This window comes from Protopterus annectens, chromosome 2.part0, assembly GCF_019279795.1.
Source record: "Protopterus annectens isolate FY-2018-M chromosome 2.part0, PAN1.0, whole genome shotgun sequence".
Lineage (NCBI taxonomy): Eukaryota > Metazoa > Chordata > Ceratodontiformes > Protopteridae > Protopterus > Protopterus annectens.
In genome coordinates this window covers 1,062,411,008-1,062,432,328 of record NC_056728.1, presented here as the reverse complement: position 1 = coordinate 1,062,432,328, position 21,321 = coordinate 1,062,411,008, and positions in this window count along the sequence as shown.

Genomic DNA, 21,321 nt, shown 5'->3' with positions numbered 1-21,321 from the left:
ATATATATATATATATATATATATATATATGACCCTCCACCAAGCATGGATTCATTGCTTTATGTCTTAGAAGGTGGGCTGTTTGGCAGGAAAGCCCATATGTATTTAGGTGGCTGTGACCTGGCTGATGCATTGTCTTAAGATGAATGACTGGGGAGTCATTGCCTAACCAAATAACTTGGATTGGTGTTCCTTTGTTAGAATATCCTTTGAAGGAGGTGCACGATCTGTAATCAGGACAAATAGTCTCCAAATACGTACTATTTAAAGATAGGAAAGGACAACTCAATGGCTAAACACTGTTTATAACTAAAAGTAAACTGTACTGTCTGCTGCCACTTTAACTAGTTAATTGTACTATATTAATTGCATCTATTAGTTCTAGGTTGTTTGGGTGGTCTTGTTACACTTAGGCTCTAAACCAGCTATTCTACATTAAGAACGTGTTTTTCTGCACCCTTATGGCTGAAGTGTGCTGATTGAACCTGCCTGAGTTGGGAATTACTGGTGGAAGGTGTATTGTGTGTTTTTCTGATTGGTAGCTAGCTTAAAACTGGCTTCTCTTTGCTCATATTGAAGCTTCACATTTGCATGGTTCATAGGCTACTACTAGGCTAACTGCCTTTGTGGGCCATTTTAAGCCTAGCCATTTCCCACATCTGAGAATCAAACCCTAGACCTGCTGCTTGTAAGGTGAACACCTTAACCATTATGCCAACCTCCAATCCCTGGTGCTGCTCTTCTTGCAGCAGCACCAGTGCCCTGTATTGACGCAATAGCCTAGAAGCTCAGTTTTCCCTAAACAGCTGTCACTGAAACCCTTCCGAGTATTTCTACTGCTCTAGGAACAACTCAGTTACATACAGAACAGCTTTGCCTTATTGATTAACCTTAGCCTACACAAATTATAGGTCCCTCTTGTAGTCTTGGCATCAACAGCACAGTCTTGTCAAATTAACCCATTCCCTTCCTTAATAAGATATACAGTAAGAGCCTGCTAACATGGTTGCACAGTTTCCCATTATCTCTCTGGCCAGCCTGTTAAACATGGGCATCCTGAGGCAATGTAGTAATTGTCTCATGTATACTGAAAACCACTTACTCCTGAAACAGACCAATACTTTATGTGAGAGATGTAGTTACACTATGACATTGGAGGCAAGAGTCTCACATAAGGACAAATCAAATGCCAAACAGGTTGTCAACATGCACACACTTCCCACATTAAATAAGGACATGACATATAAACCCACATATGTGGAGGTACTTACTAGTAACTTATCAAAGATCAGAGACTTCCCAACTGGAAATCACTTGCACACATAACAATGCAAAAAACAACCACAACACCAGTGACTCAACAAATTAGGCCATAAGGCGTAACACCACAAAACCTAATATACTGGTTGTTAGAAAAATGTGTATTACTAATATGCATGCTTAGTGCATTCGAGGTTTAAAAGGGTTAATACATTTATTCTGTTCACACTGCATGAATCTGCACAGCTATTAGAAACTTAAGAAGAAGCATTCTATTTTCTGCTAATGTCAGAAAATAACAAGACGTAATTAATTTCTACTAGTGTCATGAGACTTAACAAAGAGTTATTGATTTTCTGCTTATGCTATGAGAAAGTACACAGCTGCTAGAAGCTTTGATAAAGAACACAATGGATGCTTGAAAGTATAAACCGTAGTCAGCATTACTTGTACCTAAGCTAGAAATGTACCTTGAATCTAGGCAAAAGGTAACACATACATTAGAACTGCACAATTGAAGAAGTGAAAGTTTGTGGTGGGCTAAAATAAGCCCCAAGGCCAGGTTGTTTTTCTCAAATGTTTTGTAAATCAGCAGTTATTCATAACTAGTCAGCAATTAGTCTAGTAACATTTTCTGTAGAACAATACAGAAAGCTGTGTCTAACTACGTCAGCAATAGAAGTGACATTTCTGTGAGACATGGAAAGAACTGTATAAAAATACCATACTAATTATTAATGTTCAGACAAACCATTCTGCCAGCATGCTTTGTCTCCTTGCTGCAAGTTAATAAAGGGTGCCTTGCTTGAACCTTACATGAATTGGTCTTTGAAGTTTTTTCCTTTGACAGATTGGTGCTTCGGACCGGAACCCTCTCTTCACCTCAGATCAGACGGGCCAGGTGGTTGAAACCGTACGGGGAAGAAACCAAATTGGTTCTTCTTATTTGAAAAGCCCTCCGACTGAATTGTTATTCAAAAGAGGCCAGACACTTTCTGATCTGCGACTGAAGGATGGGTCTCCACAAATCAGGTGATCAATCACGTAGGCGCAGGTAAGGTGAATCTACTTTTTCCTGTTTTCTGTTTTAGATCAGGGACCAGATTTGTATTGTTTCTGTCAAGACTGTATTTTTTTTCTTACAAGTCAGGGACGGAAAAGATTACTGCCTTGTCATAGATCAGGAGAAACAGAATAAGTAGGCAGTCATTCTGAAGAGACTATAACAAAATCTGTGGTACCACGTTAAAAAAATAAGAGAAGTTACGTAATGATCAAAAGGGTAGAACAAAATGGGTAATAATTGCACAAAAAGACCCCAAAATCCGCCGTTAACAGAAGACGCAAAATACATGCAGTGCAGTCGCAGCGCGCCGACAATATTAAATATTATTCAAAATGGGTTAATAAATATGAATTCGATGGAAAATTAGAAAAATCCTCGCTTATCAAACTTGTCAAACAGCTCAAAACCAATTCCAAAGGTCGGGTAAAAAAGCAAAGTAAATAAGGAATTCCTCAGGCACACAGATGGATTGAGGAAGTAAACTGAAGGGAACAAAAGAACAACAATTCAAAAACAATATTTTTAGATAAGGAGGACAATAACTTAGTAATAGCATTGGCCTCTTACCTCCCTTACCAGAATATGAAGCAAGTGAACAAGTTAGTCCACCCCCATGATATCCTGTCGTCATTGAAAATAGGGACATTGTAAAAGTAAAACCAGTTATTAGAGATCCCATCGGGACCAGGTCTCGAACAATGGCAGGTAACTCAAATGAAGGCATCAAGTTATATCAAATGGTTAAGAATTCACGATCTATGAGTGAAGAAGAAATATGCCCACTTATAGAAGTACCCAATCCTCAGGCAGGACAAGATAATCAGGACCCAACCATTTTAGTGTATAGACCTTGGACTCCGGAAGATATCCGAAAAGCCACTGAGGGAATTCCCCATGGAAAAGTTAATTTTAGAAAATTCTCAGAAGATTTACAAGGAATGAGGCTAAGTTATAATTTAAATGGAGAAGAGGTAGAAAAAGTAGTTAGACAAATTGTGGGGCCAGATTGGCACATGATTAGCGGCAACTGGAATCCCCGTGACGCTGCACAAAGACCCCTCCCACATAGCAGCGCAGAATTAGACAACAGAGTAAAAGGTCTTACAGACCGCATCTCTGAAAAATGGAAGCCTAGGGCAAACTGGACTTGCATTAATCAATGCATCCAACAAGAAGGTGAAACTATTGACTGGTATTATGCCAGACTATTAGAATGTTTTAATAACCACTGTGGAATGCAGCTTCCTGAAGATCAAACACAAGATTCCCCATAGGAACAGCAGTTAAAGAATGCATTTTTAAAGGGCAGTATTGCACCTATAAGCAGTTTTATTACAAAACACATGGTAGACCATCATACAAGCAGGTTACAGTCATTACTTGAATATGCTAGACATGCCAAAAGGCATTTTAATAGCAAAAAGAAAAAGAAAGCTCAAGTATTTTCTGTAGAAGATGGAGGAGAAGTTTATGTAGTACAGTCTGGGAAAAAGGGCAAGAAAAACGGATGATGCCAAGGTGACATACTACGTGGATGGTTCGTGCAAAAGGGGTCCTGCAGGACAGAATCTAGTAGGATATGCAGTAGTTTCTGACACTGAGATTATAGAAGCAAAACCTTTACCACACAAACAATCTGATCAGCGATCAGAGGACTTTGAAGGGTGAAAGAAAAGGGGAGAATGTTTCAAAATTAGTAAAAAGGGACACTTGGCAAAGGATTGCAGGAAAAATAAGAAGGCAACAACGGAAGACAAGGAGGGTGAGGACTGACTATATGGTAGTTAGGAATCACTAGAAGGGGCTAGCGAAGAAAGGACAAATGAGAATGTGATAGAGGGAGTAGAGGAAGCACAGGAAGTTAGTGACAATGAAGAAAATGAAATATTAGACCTAGCTTTATTGAGCCTGGAGCTCTATTTAGCAGACACAAAACCAGAAGTTACACTCTTGGTAGAAGGGAGGGAAGTCAAATTCTTGTGTGGCTCAGGGGCATCATGAACCCTGATACATCCCTCCAAACTACCAGAAAAAACAGAGACACCTTATTACATACTGGTTAAAGCAGCTAATGGACAGCTGTATAGGGAGCCACTCTCCCGTGACATTGCAATAACTGATCCAGTTTCAGGATTGACACAAAAAAGCAAAATTGTTGTTTCTGCAAAATGCCCAGTAAACCTCTTGGGCAGAGACCTCATGCAGATATTTGGTATAGCAGTAGTCCCAACCATGCAGGGTATGGAAGCACAGTGACAAATTGATACCTGTGCAGTGCAATCAGGGGGTGAAATGTTTTATTGGTACAGCCAGGACTTGGTTACGACTGGTCCAGGGACTGTGACTGAAGAATTAATGAATGTAGCCATCAGCAAGTTCCCCTCCCTTGACACTGATAAGAAACACCTGTTGCACTGTACCCTGTATTATTGTAACACACCAGGACCTGATAAGGAATATGAGCAAGAATTGTTTAAAAATCATGCAAACAGATTGATATTACGTACTCTGTACTCGGACACATAAGGGAACAGTGTAGCCAGCTGTTCATTGCCCCAGGAGTTCTTTACACTTTATAAATCTAATCGATTACCACATGTTAGCTTAACCAAGAACAAAAATATAGAATGGGCAGACCTAGGAGAAAAAGTCACGAGATGGGAGAAACAGACAGAATTAGAACTGTCAGAACAGGGAATACAAATACAGACGTTGAATTGGATAACTCAGACCCACCCAGCCGGGCACTTGCAGTCAAGCAAGGACAGCTGATTTGCACTCCTATTAAAAGAGGAAGAGAATGCTTTACAAAATATACCAGAGACTCTCTGGTCAACAGGAAAATCAGATGTAGGACTTATTCGTACAGCGGGACCAGTAACTGTCACGCCAAAGTCAGCATTTAGACCACAGAAACGACAGTATCCCTTAAGAAAAGATGCAGAGGCAGGGATAAAGCCTATTATAGCAGCCTTACTTAAAGGAGGGATACTAGTAGAATCTCCCGATTCACCATGTAACACACCATTATTTCCAGTTAAAAAAGCAAATGGAGAATGGCGTATGGTCCAAGATTTACAAGCTGTAAATGATGCAGTAATACCAAGGGCACCTATGGTGCCAGACCCACACACCCTGTTGAATGATTTAAAACCTCAACAGAAGTATTTTTCTGTGGTAGACATCAGCAATGCGTTCTTTTTGATACTGATACACCCTGACAGTCAGTATTGGTTTGCATTCACATTTCAGGGGAAACATACACGCGACTACCACAGGGATATTGTGAAAGTCCAACAATATTCTCACAAGAAATGGCAAGCAACTTGGCGGGATTCACCCCACCAAGAGGCAGTCAGATTTTACTTTATGTTGATGACATCTTGCTGGTGGCCCCCACCCAGCAAGATTGTAGAGAAGATACCATAGCGCAATTACGATTTTTAGCCACTGAAGTACATAAGGTAAATAAAAATAAACTGCAGCTTTGGAAGAAACAAGTCAAATACCTGGGATATGTAATATCCAAGGAAGGCAGAACACTAGATGAGGACAGAAAGGTAGCAATTTTGCAAGCACCAAAACCCACTACCAAGAAGGAAATGATGTCCTTCCTGGGTACAACTAATTTTTGCCGGAGCTGGATTCCAAACTATGCTTTGGAATCTGCACCTCTGACTGACCTTATATATAAGAAGCCTATGACAGCGCAGGATTTATTACAATGGACACCAGAAGCAGAATCTGTTTTCTGCAAACTGAAGCAATTAATAGCATCCTCATTAGTTCTGGGATTACCAAGCTACCATAAACGTTTTTGCCAAACTGTAGATTGTAAGCAGGGTTATATGACATCAGTGTTAACACAACAGCATGGGGATAAGCAACGCCCCATTGCTTACTATTCATCACAACTAGACCCAGTGGCACGATCCTTACCCCACTGTGTACAAGCATTAGTTGTAGCTGCAATGGCAGTACAGGCTTCGGCCTCAGTAGTCTTTTTCCACCCTCTCACTTTGAGAGTGCCTCATGCAGACACGATTATTTTACTACAAGAAAAAGTGGCATATCTTTCCCCTGCTAGGCATCTTTCCTGTATGACTATATTGTTGAGCCAACCTTACATGACAATTGAGCGATGCATGACTTTGAACCCTTCTACTCTGCTCTCGACCCCTGCAGACAGCACACCGCACCGCTGCCTGCAGGTAATTGAGAAAAAGACACTACCTAGAAAAGATCTCACGGATGTCCCCTTGGATGATGCCGAGGTGACATACTACGTGGATGGTTCATGCAAAAGGGGTCCTGCAGGACAGAACCTAGTAGGATATGCAGTAGTTTCTGACACTGAGATTATAGAAGCAAAACCTTTACCACACAACTTATCTGAACAGGCAGCAGAATTGATTGCCTTGACATGGGCATGTATCTTAGCAAAGGATAAAAGTGTAAACATTTTTACTGACAGCCAGTACGCTTTTTCTACTGTACATGTTTTTGCGCAACAGTGGAAAAACCGAGGAATGATAACATCTACTGGAAAACCTATAAATCATGCACAGTTTATTTTAGATCTTTTAGAATCTATTCAGTTACCTCAGAAAGTAGCCATTTGTAAATGCACAACTCACACAAAGCAACAAAATAGGATTTCAAAAGGTAATGCAAGAGCTGATACAGCTGCAAAACAAGCAGCCACAGAAGTATTTCTTTTAAATGAGGAACTACAACCCTCTGAGATTTTAGACTTAGAAATGTTATAAACAATGTAGACACTCACTACGCAAGCTGAAAAACAAAGATGGGTAAAATTAGGAGCAATTCTCGAAAAGGGGCTGTACATCTCTAAAGAAGGGAAACCGATACTACCATCTAATCTGTGTAGATATGCAGCTTTGTTGAGCCATGGGCAGTGCCATGTCTCAAAAGTGGGGATGGTACAGCTGGTGAACCAGGTGTTCACAACATACGGATTTACAAACTACTCTAAAAAATTTTGCTTGACGTGTCAGATTTGCAACAAACATCATGCACAAGGGGCGTTAAAGCCCAAGCAAGGGAGTTTCCCTACACCACCATATCTGTTTCACACTATTTCATAGAATTGAACAAATGTGAAAAGAAGAAGTATTGTCTTGTCATTGTAGATATGTTTTCCAGATGGGTGGAAGCCTTTCCAACCAAAAATCCAGATGCAACCACGGTGGCAAAAGTACTTGTCAAAGAAATCATCCCTAGATTCGGCATTCCAGAAAGGATCTACAGTGACAATGGTACACACTTTGTAAACCAAACCATACAGCAGTTAAGTAAGCATTTTGGTATTTCTTTAAAACATCATTGTGCATACCATCCACAATCTGCAGGGCTAGTTGAAAGGCATAATGGTATATGAAAGAATAAATTGAGAAAGTTAATAGCTGAGACAAGAAAGATTTGGCTGTATTGTTTGCCCCTGGCGCTGTTGAGCATGAGAACTGTTCCGACTGCAAAAGGATTGACTCTTTTTGAAAAACTATTTGGAAGGGCTTATTATACACCCCAGTGGAAACTTCTCATGTCCTCAGACCAGGAAGCTGATTTTGCACTAGCTGAATATATGAGGAAGTTAATGAATTCTAAACACCTGTTGCAGTCAAATTCTGTTTCAGATAGAAAACAAACCGAGACATCAGAAGTGGCAGTGACACCCGGAGACTGGGTATGGATAAAAGTTATAAAGAAGAAGAATTGGTCATCACCAAGGTGGGAAGGTCCATACCAGGTGCTTCTTTCGACACCCACTGCAGTCAAGATAGCAGAGCGAGCTTCGTGGATCCACCTGACGCACTGCAAACTAGTTAAGAACTTTGAACTGGACAAAAATCGTACCTCTCCATCGGGGCCCTCAGCACAAAGTCTGGCTACAAAGGGGGATCAGATCAATAGGACTGATCCGTCTCAACCCCAGTGAAGAAACCATCAGTGCTGAAGGTCCTATTAGGGCAGAGAGTAAGATCACATGTCAAAAGCAAAAATGATGGAATCCAGAAAAATCCAAATACACCTACTCGGAAGAGTCGGAGAAAACAGGAATGCAGAACAACCGTTTCCTCAGAAGTATTGCATAATCATCCTGTTGACTGTACTAGTGACAATAATATTTTAGTCAAGGCCATTCTTTTTCCCAGCCACACAAACTGAACTGAATAAGCATGGAGAGTTGCACGTAGAGTGGCACCCAAACATCAACACTTAGCAATCAAATATGTGTATGCTGAGACCTTCAATGTTTCGAATTGCTGGATTTGCACAGCTTTGCCAACAGCATACGGGGGGTTATTGTTATCTTCAGTCCCCCTAGGAGCCAACAAGACCTGGGAAAACTTAGTCTATGATACATCAGATGTCACATCACAAGATAAAGTAGCATTGCACTTGTCTGTTCCACAGAAGGGGACTGTGTGTTTTTACAAAAATGATACAGTTCAGGTGGGTTGGAGCAATTGCAATGTGACTGTTCCCTATAGATGCTACAATAAAGCTAACAACACAGGTTCCTATTGCAACACAAGCTATGATTCATTTTTTGAACTGATGCATAGGACAACTGATGAAGTAAAACGTAATGCTGACCTCTATAAACAACTGATTATAGTTGACAAAAAATGTTTCATCCAGAGCCAGGGCATAGTAAAGTTACTACCAAAGTAGAAGATTGCTACTTTGTATGTGGTAGGAAAGCATATAAGTGGTTACCTGAGAATTGGTCCGGCAGTTGTTATTTGGGGTACCTGGTTCTGGTCATATGACACACAGCAGTTTTACCTCAGGGGAAAATATGGAATGTTCGATGAGAAATCAAAAAGCCTGTCAACCCAGTGGGGCAAATCAATGCAGGCTGGAAAAAACATCATGCTGTGGACTTAGGGAAAAATGGACTGTCACTTATGGACTTGGGTGATAGGGAAAATGGACTGTCACTTATGGACTTGGGTGATACCATCATCTCGTGGGCAGGTGTACTGCCAGCATATGGAGCAACAAAATCAATCTGGAAACTGAGAAAACTGTCTAAACTTCTCAAAATAATGAGCAATGCAACCTTTTCCGCTCTAGAATTGGTGAATGATGAACTGACTGCCATGAGAACTGTAGTGCTTCAAAACCGCATGGCTCTTGACTTCACCCTAGCAGTGAGAGGAGGTACTTGCACTTTAATCCAGGAGGAGTACTGTTCATATATTCCTGACCACAAACACGAGATAGACAATCACCTTAAGGTAATTCAGCAGGTGTCGTCTATGACCAAGCCAGGACCAAATCCATTGACGGACATTTTCCAGAGATTGTTTGGGGGGGGTGGAGCAGTATCCTAATGAACATCCTGATTGCCATCTGTGTAGGAATGATCCTGCTGGTGGTGGTATGTGTGTGCTGCTGCATCCCCTGCATGAAAAGACTGATTAAAGACTTTATAGACATGTCAGTTGCAGAAACCTTATACCAAGGTGCTGAACTTGAAGAATTGCTGAAAAATTGAAAATGCTTTCAGAAGTTTAAACTGAATGACTCTCTTAACTGCAAATCCTGAGTAGGAAGAGGTTAGGGGAAGAAAAAAAAAACTGTTTATGCTTATTTTGAAAGTAGAATAAAAGTAGTAAAAGGGGGGAAATGTTAGAAAAATATGTATTAGTAATATGCATGCTTAGTGCATTCGAGGTTTAAAAGGGTTAATACATTTATTCTGTTCACACTGCATGAATCTGCACAGCTATTAGAAACTTAACAAGAAGCATTCTATTTTCTGCTAATGTCAGAAAATAACAAGAAGTAATTAATTTCTACTAGTGTCATGAGACTTAACAAGGAGTTATTGATTTTCTGCTTATGCTATGAGAAAGTACACAGCTGCTAGAAGCTTTGATAAAGAACACAATGGATGCTTGAAAGTATAAACCATAGTCAGCATTACTTGCACCTAAGCTAGAAATGTACCTTGAATCTAGGCAAAATGTAACACATATATAGAACTGCACAATTGAAGAAATGAAAGTTTGTGGTGGGCTAAAATAAACCCCAAGGCCAGGTTGTTTTTCTCAAATGTTTTGTAAATCAGCAGTTATTCTCAACTAGTGAGCAATTAGTCTAGTAACATTTTCTGTAGAACAATACAGAAAGCTGTGTCTAACTACATCAGCAATAGAAGTAACATTTCTGTGTGACATGGAAAGAAATGTATAAAAATACCATACTAATTATTAATGTTCAGACAAACCAGTCTGCCAGCATGCTTTGTCTCCTTGCTGCAAGTTAATAAAGGGTGCCTTGCTTGAACCTTACTTGAATTGGTCTTTGAAGTTTTTTCCTTTGACACTGGTCATACGTGACTCCATTGTGAGACACATGGATGTTCTCTTCACCATGCTGGATAGGGAACGGGTTTAAGGTATTTGCCTGTCAGGTGCCAGGATCAATCGAGTCACTCAAGCATTCAAGTCACTTGACCACAAGTACTAGTATGACTCCATTATAGTCCATGTGGGGGTCAATGACTTGAGATATACCTCACTGGACTATAAAAAGAGAGACATGACTGTGCTCTCAGATTATATATCACAGACAGGTATAAGCCTAGCCTTAAGCAGCATTCTACCTTCTCCAATGATGATGCCACAACACAAACAAAAAAAAAGTGACTAATTTTAACAACTGGCTTAGCTTCTGGTGTCAGTCTAAGGACATTCAGTATCTGTCAGTCTGGGAAGACATGTTTGACAGGCCACACTGCTTTGCCAGAGATGATATGCACCTATCTCTTCTACACTTTCGGATACTATACTGGCAAAGGCATTAGCCACCCTATTGTATCTTTTTTAGGCAGTGTCAAAATAACTAACCTCCCAACATAAACAAGTCCTTTCTATATAAAATGAAGGTACTGCTGATTAATGCTAGGAGTCTAAACAAGAAGCTGCACTCCTTGGAAGCCCTCCTCATTTTGGAAGATGTTGATGTCTGTGCAGTCAACACACCATCAATCAAAGGCATGGAAAGCACCATGGCCATGCAGTGCTACAATGTCTTCCATACACTCAGACCACAAACTGACCATGAAAGAACCAAAGGAGGAGGTGTAGCCATCTTCATTAAGGATAAGTACACCTCAAGACTGCTTAAACTGTCTGACTGTCTTGAGTTACTCCATGACCAATTAACTGTAGGCAAAGTCCCCTACTACATCATAGCTAGCTATTGGTCTGCCACCATGAAACAGAAAAAGCATACAGCATACCTGGACTTACTGGAGTCACTTTCCATACCACCCAATACCTTACTCATGGGTGATTTTAATTATCATACCATCAACTGGGAAACATAAATGACCATAAACATGCTGGCTCAGAGGTTCTTCGACTTTGTCAGTACAAATCCTCTGTAACAGCTCAACAACACACCCATAAGAGGCTCAAATGTCCTGGACATCGTACTTGCTAACAAATGAGAGCATTGTACAACCCCCAATTTGATGTCCTTGTTGATAAGATCGGACCATAAATCAGTCTCATGAGATGTAACTGATAGACCAGATACTCCATCAAGGTCAAAAACACTAAATCATTTTTCAAACACAAATTACCTCCTACTAAATGTCACTATAAGAAACTTCAAAGCCTCCTCAAATGCAGATAACATGGATTCCTATGCAGATGTGTACAACAATGCGCACAACCCTCTATCCCCTCCAGTCATTCCCCAAAGTATACCTGCCACCATTCCTCAGCTTATTATCTCAAGAAAGCAGGTCATCACGGCACTCTCCAAGGCCAAAAATAAAAGCATCGATGGGACAAGACAACATCCAAGATTGCCTTTTAAACAACTTAAAACATGACCTAGCAGACCCACTTGGATCCCTGTTTAACCACAGTCTGCAAACTGGCTATGTTCCGGTGGAAAGGAGGACAGCAACAGTAATTCCTCTGCACAAAGGAGGACCATTAACTGACCCTGGGAATTATAAGCCCATAAGCTTGACTAGCATCCTCTGCAAGGCCATGGAAAGAATCATTATTGACCTTATTAACAAGGACATAAATAATCTCCAAACTCTAGAACCAGTCCAGTGTGGATTTGTTAATTTTAAATCATGCCTGTTAAACATAGTTGACTTCTTTGAGAAAGTCACCAAGGCTCTGGATGAGGGAAAGACAGTGAATACCATCTATCTTGACCTAGCCAAGGCATTTGATACACTCCTCCTATCAGGTATTATAGACAAACTCTCCAAATTGTGAATTAACACCTACATTACCAGATGGTTAGCCAAGTGGCTCACCGACAGGACATGTTGTCAAAGTTAGTGACCACCTCTAGCAAAATACCAGTCACTAGTGGTATACCATAGGGTCTGTGCTGGACCCCTTACTGTTAAGAATTTATTTCTCAGAAGTCCAGACAAACTTTGATGGCCTGTGGCTGACCAAGTTTACTGACAATTGCAAATTGGGAGCAATCATTGAGTAACCCAGTGATGTTAATATACTGCAGACAGGGTTAATGCAGACAAATGACTGGTGCCAAAGCCATGGATTAAAGCCAAATGCAAATAAAAAAAACATTATTATTCCCTCTGAGAATTCTGACGGTCACATTATAGACAGCAAACCTCTAAGTGTAGACCCAGTGGTACATGATCCGGGTACTCAGGTTGGTAGCAATCTGAACTTTGATCAGCATGCATCCACAGTATTAATGAAATCATTCAATGTGGTACATCTTATAAACAAAGGCATCACATCTGGATGTATGAATGCTATAATGCCGTTATACTCGGCCCTCATCAGACCAATAATTGAGTACGATGCTCCATTCTGCATGTACCTCACCAGACACCTACAACAACTGGAGAGACCACAGAGGTTTCTGACCAAGAAATTCAAGGATTCACAAAACAAATCTTACACAGAAAGACTGAATGCCCTGTCACTGTATTCTGCGTCCTCCAGGTTGCTAAGGGGTGATCTGTGCTGGCTTACAGGGCAGTCTCTGACCCAGCCCTGATGGAAATGCAACACATCTGTAAATTAAACTGCAGGAGGTCACTCACTCCGGGGATCTTAACCCAGTCACTGACATGAACAGGTCATGCTGGAGATATAGATGCATCTCCCAGAGACTGTCTCTTCTCTGGAACATGCTTCCAATTCATACTGAACAGAGCTCCTCTCTGACCCTCTCCAAATGCAACCTAGATCAATGGATGGGTGACCATAAATTTACTCCTAGGGTGGAGCTCATGTTGATCCTGGACAGAGAAAGTCAATATTAACTACCATAGACCCTTACCTCTGTGAACTTCACTCACCTAACCACAGACAGCTGGGACAACTCGGGATAAATATGGATAGGTTTGTAACCTCCTATTAACCTATGGACCTAAAACTAGCTGGAATTCTGAACACTACTATCCTTCCTACTAATGTAACAGTTGGGATATTCCATTCCACCTACAATCCAGAGTGCACCCACGTATACTTCAGAGGAATCTGCGTATAACAATTGTTTGGAAATGTCAAGAGCCATTAATACGGACTCCAAGCTTAACATATTTTAGCTGACTAAAGATTTGTTACATTGTGTTTATCTTCTTCACCTTCAAAGTCACCTAAGCTTTAGTCAGGTCAGCCATGGGACAAGCAGCACTGGTAAAATCAGAAATATTCTTCCAGTAATAATTAGTCAGATCCAAAAGAAGGTTTTAGTTTGCTGTTTAGTGGTTGGAAAGGACCTATTTTCCACGTCTTTGCTTTTTCAGCCTATGATTTCACAAGCCCTGTTCCTAGCACAAAGCCAAAATATCAGACATCTGGTTTGCCTAACGTGCACTTAGCTGAACTAACCACTAATCTAGCTCAATGCATAGTTTTAAAATCAATTGAGCTTTGGATACATGATTTTCCCAGTCTTCAGAAAATATTACAATGTTATCCAGGTAACCTATAGCATATCCGGTAAGAGGTCTAAGAATTTTGTCAGTCACTCTTGAATGTTGCAGATAATATATGTAGACCACAAGGCAAGACTCTATAAAGGAAGAGTCCACCTGCTTTGGAAAATGCAAAGGTTTCTTTCCTGCCTGTGCCTAGTGAAATTTGCCAGTAGTCTTTGGCTAAGTCAAAAATAGGTAAAAACCCAGCCTTGCCCAGTGTTTAGTCAATTCTTCCCCTCAAACATGGAATGTGATCATTTTTTGAAGAAAGTTAAGTCTGGAAGCACCATGTAGCCTGACAACACACATATATATATATATATATATATATATATAAATATATATATATATGTGTGTAAGACATGCGTGCGTGTGTGTATTTATATATACTTATACAAATACATACATATATATGTATGCACACACACACATATCTTTATATATATATATATATATATATCTATATATATATATATCTATATATATATATATATATATATATATATCTATATGTATATATCAGTAGCCTAGGAAGGGTGAGGTGAAGGGGGCTATTGCATCTGTTACAAAGACTGAGGAGGCATAATCATGAGCTCTGTACCTTTTTACTGTACCAAAATGCCTGTAGAGAAAGGCGAGTTCATTGTTTTTTAATCTTCGTTTGAAGCGCTGGGGGGTGTGGATTTGCAGCTATACTGCAGGTAGCCAGTTGCACTGTAAAACAAAAACTGTTTTTTATTAATTCATTTAGTTATTTATTTTGCTCTTCCATTGAGAACTGGGTGGGTGGATTTTATGGGGCATGACTGGATGATTTAGAGTTCCAAAGACTTTTTTGCATGGATTTGTTGCTGTACTGTAGTAAGCCATTCAGTTTTCTGCAGTTAGCAGAAATCTTTTTTTATCTGATCTTCACTTGAAGAATTGAAAGGGTGGGGCCCAAGTTTGTGAGATCTGCACAAGTGTTATAGCTCTGACATAGCTCTTAACTCATTCAAACAGACCCTCTTACTTTGTTGTTTAAAACATCACTGAAGCGATTCATTGATCCTACAGCATGGGAACTGGCAAATGTGCTCCCATACTTAAAGAGGTGATTATGACAGAATTCAAAACTATTGACCAATTAGCCTGACATCTACTTCATAAGTGTTTTGAAAGATGCCTGCCTGTCATACTCAGGGATGAAAAATCATTATGGTAATTCTCAATACATTAACTGACATAGTTTCATGAAGCAACACTCAACATTTTTCTCTTTAACTGATGTTTATGAAACTATGAGTAAGGCACTAGATGAAAGAGCATCCATTGCAGTTGTTTACCCTAATCTTACAAAGGCATTTGATAGCATTCCACACAATATAATTATTCAGGGTTTGATTTCCTCGGGGATCAGTTAATTCTGAGTACACTAGATTAAATATTGATTATTAGCTAGACAAAGTAAACATTTGTGAATATTTCTCAGACTAGACAAATGTTAGTGCAACAGTATCTCAGAGATCATGTCTTATAAACACTGGGTAGCAAGATATGTAAACAATATAAAGTCTTGTGCAATAATTATATGTGGGGATGCCATCACCACATTTAATAGTTACCTAAATATGAAAGTTGCAAATGGGTTAAAAGACCATTGTCACAATCTGAAGGTCAATAAATGGGTGATATATTATGGCACTACAATGCCTAATTTGTTTTTGTTGCTGTAAAATGTAGTAGTCATTCCTGTAAACCACATTAAGGATCTTGGGATATAAATAAACAGAAGTGCAAGCTTTAAAAGCAAAGCAGACATTGTTACAAATGATGTTTTGAAACTTGAATGTCTGATTTACAAATATCTACTACCTCTGCTGAACATTAAGCAAAATGGATTTCTTACTTCAGGCCTAATGTAGAATATAACTCCATATTCTGCTTTCACATTATGAGTAAAGTACAGTTGTGTACCTTCCATAAATGTAGATGTTCGAGTGTATTCACTGTTGCAGTCATTACACTTGGGTTATCCTGCTGGCAGGCGACCCGCAGTCAGTCCGAGTTCCAAAGTCTTGCTCCGGTGTTGGTTGCTGTCGCTTCTTCCCTGATGTCAGTGCGCCAGGGGTATAAAAGTTGCAACCAATGCCATTTTTTTCAGTTTTTCTTGCCCCAGATGTCAGGTGCCCCCAGATAGGAAGGCTGGAAAGATAAAATTATGCCAAAAACATGCATATATTACTATAAACATTTCCTTCATCTACAAGCAAATACACCACATAGGTAGTATAGAGATGAGAAGTACAGAAACGTCCCAGCAATGAAAAAGGGGGATGGTGGGGGGGGGGGGTAACCTGGACTGCAACAGTGAATACACTTGAACATCTACATTTATGGTAGGTACACAACTGTACTATGTTCATCATGTTTCACTGTTACAGTCATTACACTTGGGTAGAATCCCAAAGCTGAGGTTGGGTGGCTGGGTCTAAATTGGATTTGGAGAGGCTAACAAGCCCAACAGAACTTCAGTGGCAAAGCCTGCTCTGGATTTAGAGTAGAGAGGTGAGTGGTAGTGCCTGGTGAAAGTGTGCGTTGAGCTCCAGGTTGCAGCTTCTAATATGTCTTTGGTTGGTACTCCTCTGAGGAAAGCTGCTGAAGTGGCTGCTGCTCTGGTAGAATGAGGCCTAATGCCCTTAGGCACTGATTTGCCATGTTGTGCATAACAGAAGCGGATGCAGTGTCCTATCCATTTCAAGATTGTCTGCTTTGTAATAGGCTTTCCTTGTGATCCTGCAGCATATGCTACAAACAGTTGCTCAGTTTTTCTGAAAGCTTTTGTTTTGCCGAAGTAGAATCGTAGATGTCTGTGTATATCCAAAGCGTGCAGAAGTCTTTCCCCTTTATTCTGGGGATTTGGGTAAAAAGTAGGTAAAAGAATGGTTTGGTTTAAGGCCACATTGGAGACCACTTTTGTCATGAATGTTGGGTTTGTCCTAAGAGAAACCCTGCCCTGATGAAAAATGAGGAAAGGTTCCACAGCCATTAATACCTGTAACTCTGAGACTCTTCTTGCTGAAGTTATTGCTAGGAGCAGAGCAGTTTTCCATGACAAGAATTTTAGATCAGCTGTGTTGGCTGGTTCAAAAGGAGGCAGTGTGAGCTTTTCTAAAACAAAACTGAGGTCCCAAGTAAGTACTGGTGCTCTCCTTGGGAGTCTTATATTTTTTGCCCCTCTGAGTTACTGTCGTAGTAGAGGATGTGAAAAAATAGGAGGTTCCATATTGTAATGAGCTGAAATGGCAGAGGCATGGATTTTAATAGATGAGAAAGATAAGCCTTTTTCCAGCATCTCAGTTTGGTATTGTAAAATCTGACATATGTTAGGGACAAGTGGCTCAACCCCTTGTGCCTGGTTCCAAGCACAGAATCTCTTCCATTTTTTTGCATAAGATTTCCTAGTGCTGGGCCTCTTGGCTTCTAAAATGACATCCATAACAGCTTTAGAGAGAGGTGCAATCTGAGTGGCTACAATATCTGCCATGCTGCCAGGTTTAAGGTTCTGAGTTGACTGTGCAGAATCTGATTGTTTTGTTGTGTCAGAAGATGAGGAATTTGAGGTAGAAGCCAAGCTGGGCCTTACGACAAACTCTTTAGGATTGGGTACCAGTACTGGCGTGGCCAGTCTGGTGCAATCAGGATCATTTTTGGCCTTTCTTGTCTGACTGTTAGTAGCACCTTGGTGAGACGAGGCATCAGAGGGAAGGCATAGACTGTCAGGCCTTTCCAGCTGAATGACAGAGCATCCACTTTCCATGCTTGAGGGTGATAAGTTCTTGTGCAAAATTTCTGTATTTGGTAATTGTGAGGGGAGGCAAAAGGATCTATGTCTGGGCGTCCCCATTTCCTCATTATCATGCTGAACACTTGTGGATTTAGCTTCCATTCGTGAGGATCCATGAGATTTCTGCTTAGTTCTTCTGCCAGTGTATTTTTTTGTTCCTGGCAGGAATTGTGCCTGCAGATGTACTTGATAGGTCAGTGCTGTATTCCACAAAGTCATGGCTTGTCTGCATAGGGGGTAGGAATGTGTGCCCCCTTGCTTGTTTATGTACCACATGACTGTAGTATTGCCCGTCTTTAGTAATAGTTGTCCTGGATGTATTAGGTCCTTGAAAGCTGTCAGGGCATTCTGTACAGCTAGCATCTCTTTTTGATTGATGTGAAGATGCATTTGTTCCGTGGCCCACGTGCCCTGAATACATTTTCCTGCCATGTGTGCCCCCCCAGGCATAATCCAATGCATCTGTTAATGTCTGCTTGGCTGTGGGTAAGGTGAAAGGCTGTCCCTTGTTGTGGTGACAGACCTGGGACCACCATCGAAACACCTGTTATAGGCAGGGAATTAAAGTTATGATTGTCTCCAGGCTGTGACAATGCTGAGTCCAAACACTTTTTAGATACCATTGTAGTTTCTTCATATGCAGTTTTGCATATGGAATTCGTAGAATGCAGGATGCCATGAAGCCCAGGGCCTGCAGAATTTTTCTTGCAGGGAGCTGGGTTTTTGTTGCCATCATTTGAAAGTAATGAGTCAGTTGTCTTTGCTTGTCTGGCATGAGATAAGCCATCTGGGAAGTTGCATTTAAGCTTGCACCCAGGAATATTATCTCTTGAGAGGGCACTAGTTTTGATTTTTTTTCGTTTACTGTGTACCCTAGGCAAATTAGCAATCTTTTTACAAATGCCAGATGTTTTAGAATAATGTCCTTGCTCTCTGCTTGAATAAGGCAGTCGTCCAAGTAGGGATATATTTGAATTCCTTTTTGTCTTCAAAATGCAATTACTGGTGCCAGGCATTTTGTGAAGACCCTGGGTGCAGTAGATAAGCCAAAGGGCAGTGCAGAGAATTGGTAATGCATTGAGCCTGCTATGAATCTGAGGTATCTTCTGCAAGATTGTCTGACTGGAACATGCAGGTATGCCTCCTTGATGTCCAAAGTAACTAGTCAAGCCTTCTTGCCCAGCATGGGCAGAAGTTGCTGTAGTGTTAACATTTTGAATTTTGGAACATCCAGGAAAGTATTTAGGATTGACAGGTCCAGTATTGGTCTTCAGGCTTTGTCGTTTCTGGGTACTAAGAAAAGTCTTGAGTAAAATCCTTGTCCCTGTTTTTGCTGTGGAACTTTTTGAATTGCTCTCATGTCCATAAGAGCCGCAATCTGTTTTTGTGCCTCTGCCCATTGGTTTTGTGGCAGGTCTGGCATACCTTTTGGTTTTGGAAGTGTGTGGAAGTGGAACCTTTAACCCTGAGAAACAATATTCAGCACCCATTTGTCCTGGGTGATCATGTGCCAATTTCTTGAGAAAAGTGCTAGCTTTCCCCCTAGACGTGCTGTCAAAAGGTAAGTGCTTGGCATTTGCAGAGGGAAGTCATTGGGACTGTTTCCTATAAGGTTGTGATTTGTCTTCCCCTCCTTTGGGGGCTGAAGCACCCCATTGTTTAGGTCTGTAGGAGCCTTGGGGCTGAGATCTGACTCTTGGGCATCTATATCTGCCTCTTTGTGGCCTGTCTGACACTGGAAAGGACCAGTTTTTTGAAGGCCAGTTTCTACTAAGTCTAGGTGGTTGAACCTGTGAGAAATCTTTCACTGTCTGCATTGACTTTGCTTTATCCTCCATTTTCTTTAACACCTCTTCTGCCTTAACACCAAACAAAGTATCATGCTGTAATGGAGCATCCAATAATTTTACTTTAACATAGTCAGGTAAACTTTGTTCTTTCAACCACGCATGCCTTTGAATAACAGAGTCTGTAACTGCGGCTCTACAAGAAGCCTCTAATGAATCAAAACCACATTGCAGAGTATGCTTTCCCACTTGTTTAACTGTATGCAATAAATCCTGCATTTCCTTACTGTCAGGACTTTCTGTATTTTAAACCATTTTCTGCTTTAACAATGACATGAGGTACTGTTGATATTTAAGCATGTGAAACTGACAGTTTAAAGCTCTTACAGCTAAAGTAGCAGAAGTGTAAACTTTTTTCCCCCATCTGTCCAGAGCTCTGGAATCCCTATCCGAGGGTACAGGATTTTTAGCAGTGGAAGCCTTAACCCCTTTAGAACACTGAGAAATTGTTTCTGGGTCTGCAGCGAGGATATGTAAAGAAATTTATGAGAGTCAGGGACCCTGTAGTACCTGTCTGGCTTGACTGGTGCAGGGAGTAAAGAATCAGGGGACAGGCTGAATTCAGAAAAAAACATCATCCACAATATCAAGCTCAGGGGGGATAGCCAGGGGCCTGTGCTGAGGAAATAATAGGAAGTCTCTGAGCCTTTTCTTGGATTCTGAATAATCCTGGCTCTCCCAATGGAAATGCTCCCATATGGTGTGTAGGGTTTCCCCAAAAGAATAATCCTCAGGCGGAGAGGCTGAAGGTATAGACTCTTCTGCATCAGAGTCCTCATAGGGAGGGAGAGAATATCCCTGATGAAAAAAAGGAATCAGAGGAAATGAAAACCTGGTCAGAGGAATCATAATCAGGGTATTGCCTAGGCCTTTTATCAGGAGGGGGATGGGAACCCCTGATTAAAGTAATTAGGTCTTCGGCCATTTTAAGCATCTGTTTCTTTGGCATGGATGACTGCTCTGGAGAATGCTGTACTTGTTTCCTTGTCTTTAATGGTGTTTTTGACTTTGCCTTTGCTGCTGTAGTGGGCTGAATTGTAAGCTGTAAAGGTCTGAAAACACCCTCAGAAGCCGATGCCTGCTCAGCGGCTCCGGACCCATCTGAGGGAATAGATTCCATAGGCCCAATACCTTGAGTTTCCTAAGGCCTCGGTGTCTCCACGTGGCTGTTGGCTACGGCCTGTGGCTCTGAGGTAGCAGGTGTCAGGGGCTATGAAAGCACCTCACTGAGAACCGGCGAACCGGCAACTGCCCTAGAAGAGGCTTCATCATTGGTTTTGGACCTCGGATGCCTGTCCTTTTCTTTGTCTTTGCGTTTTTTATAAGTTCCGGTCGTCGGTTGTTC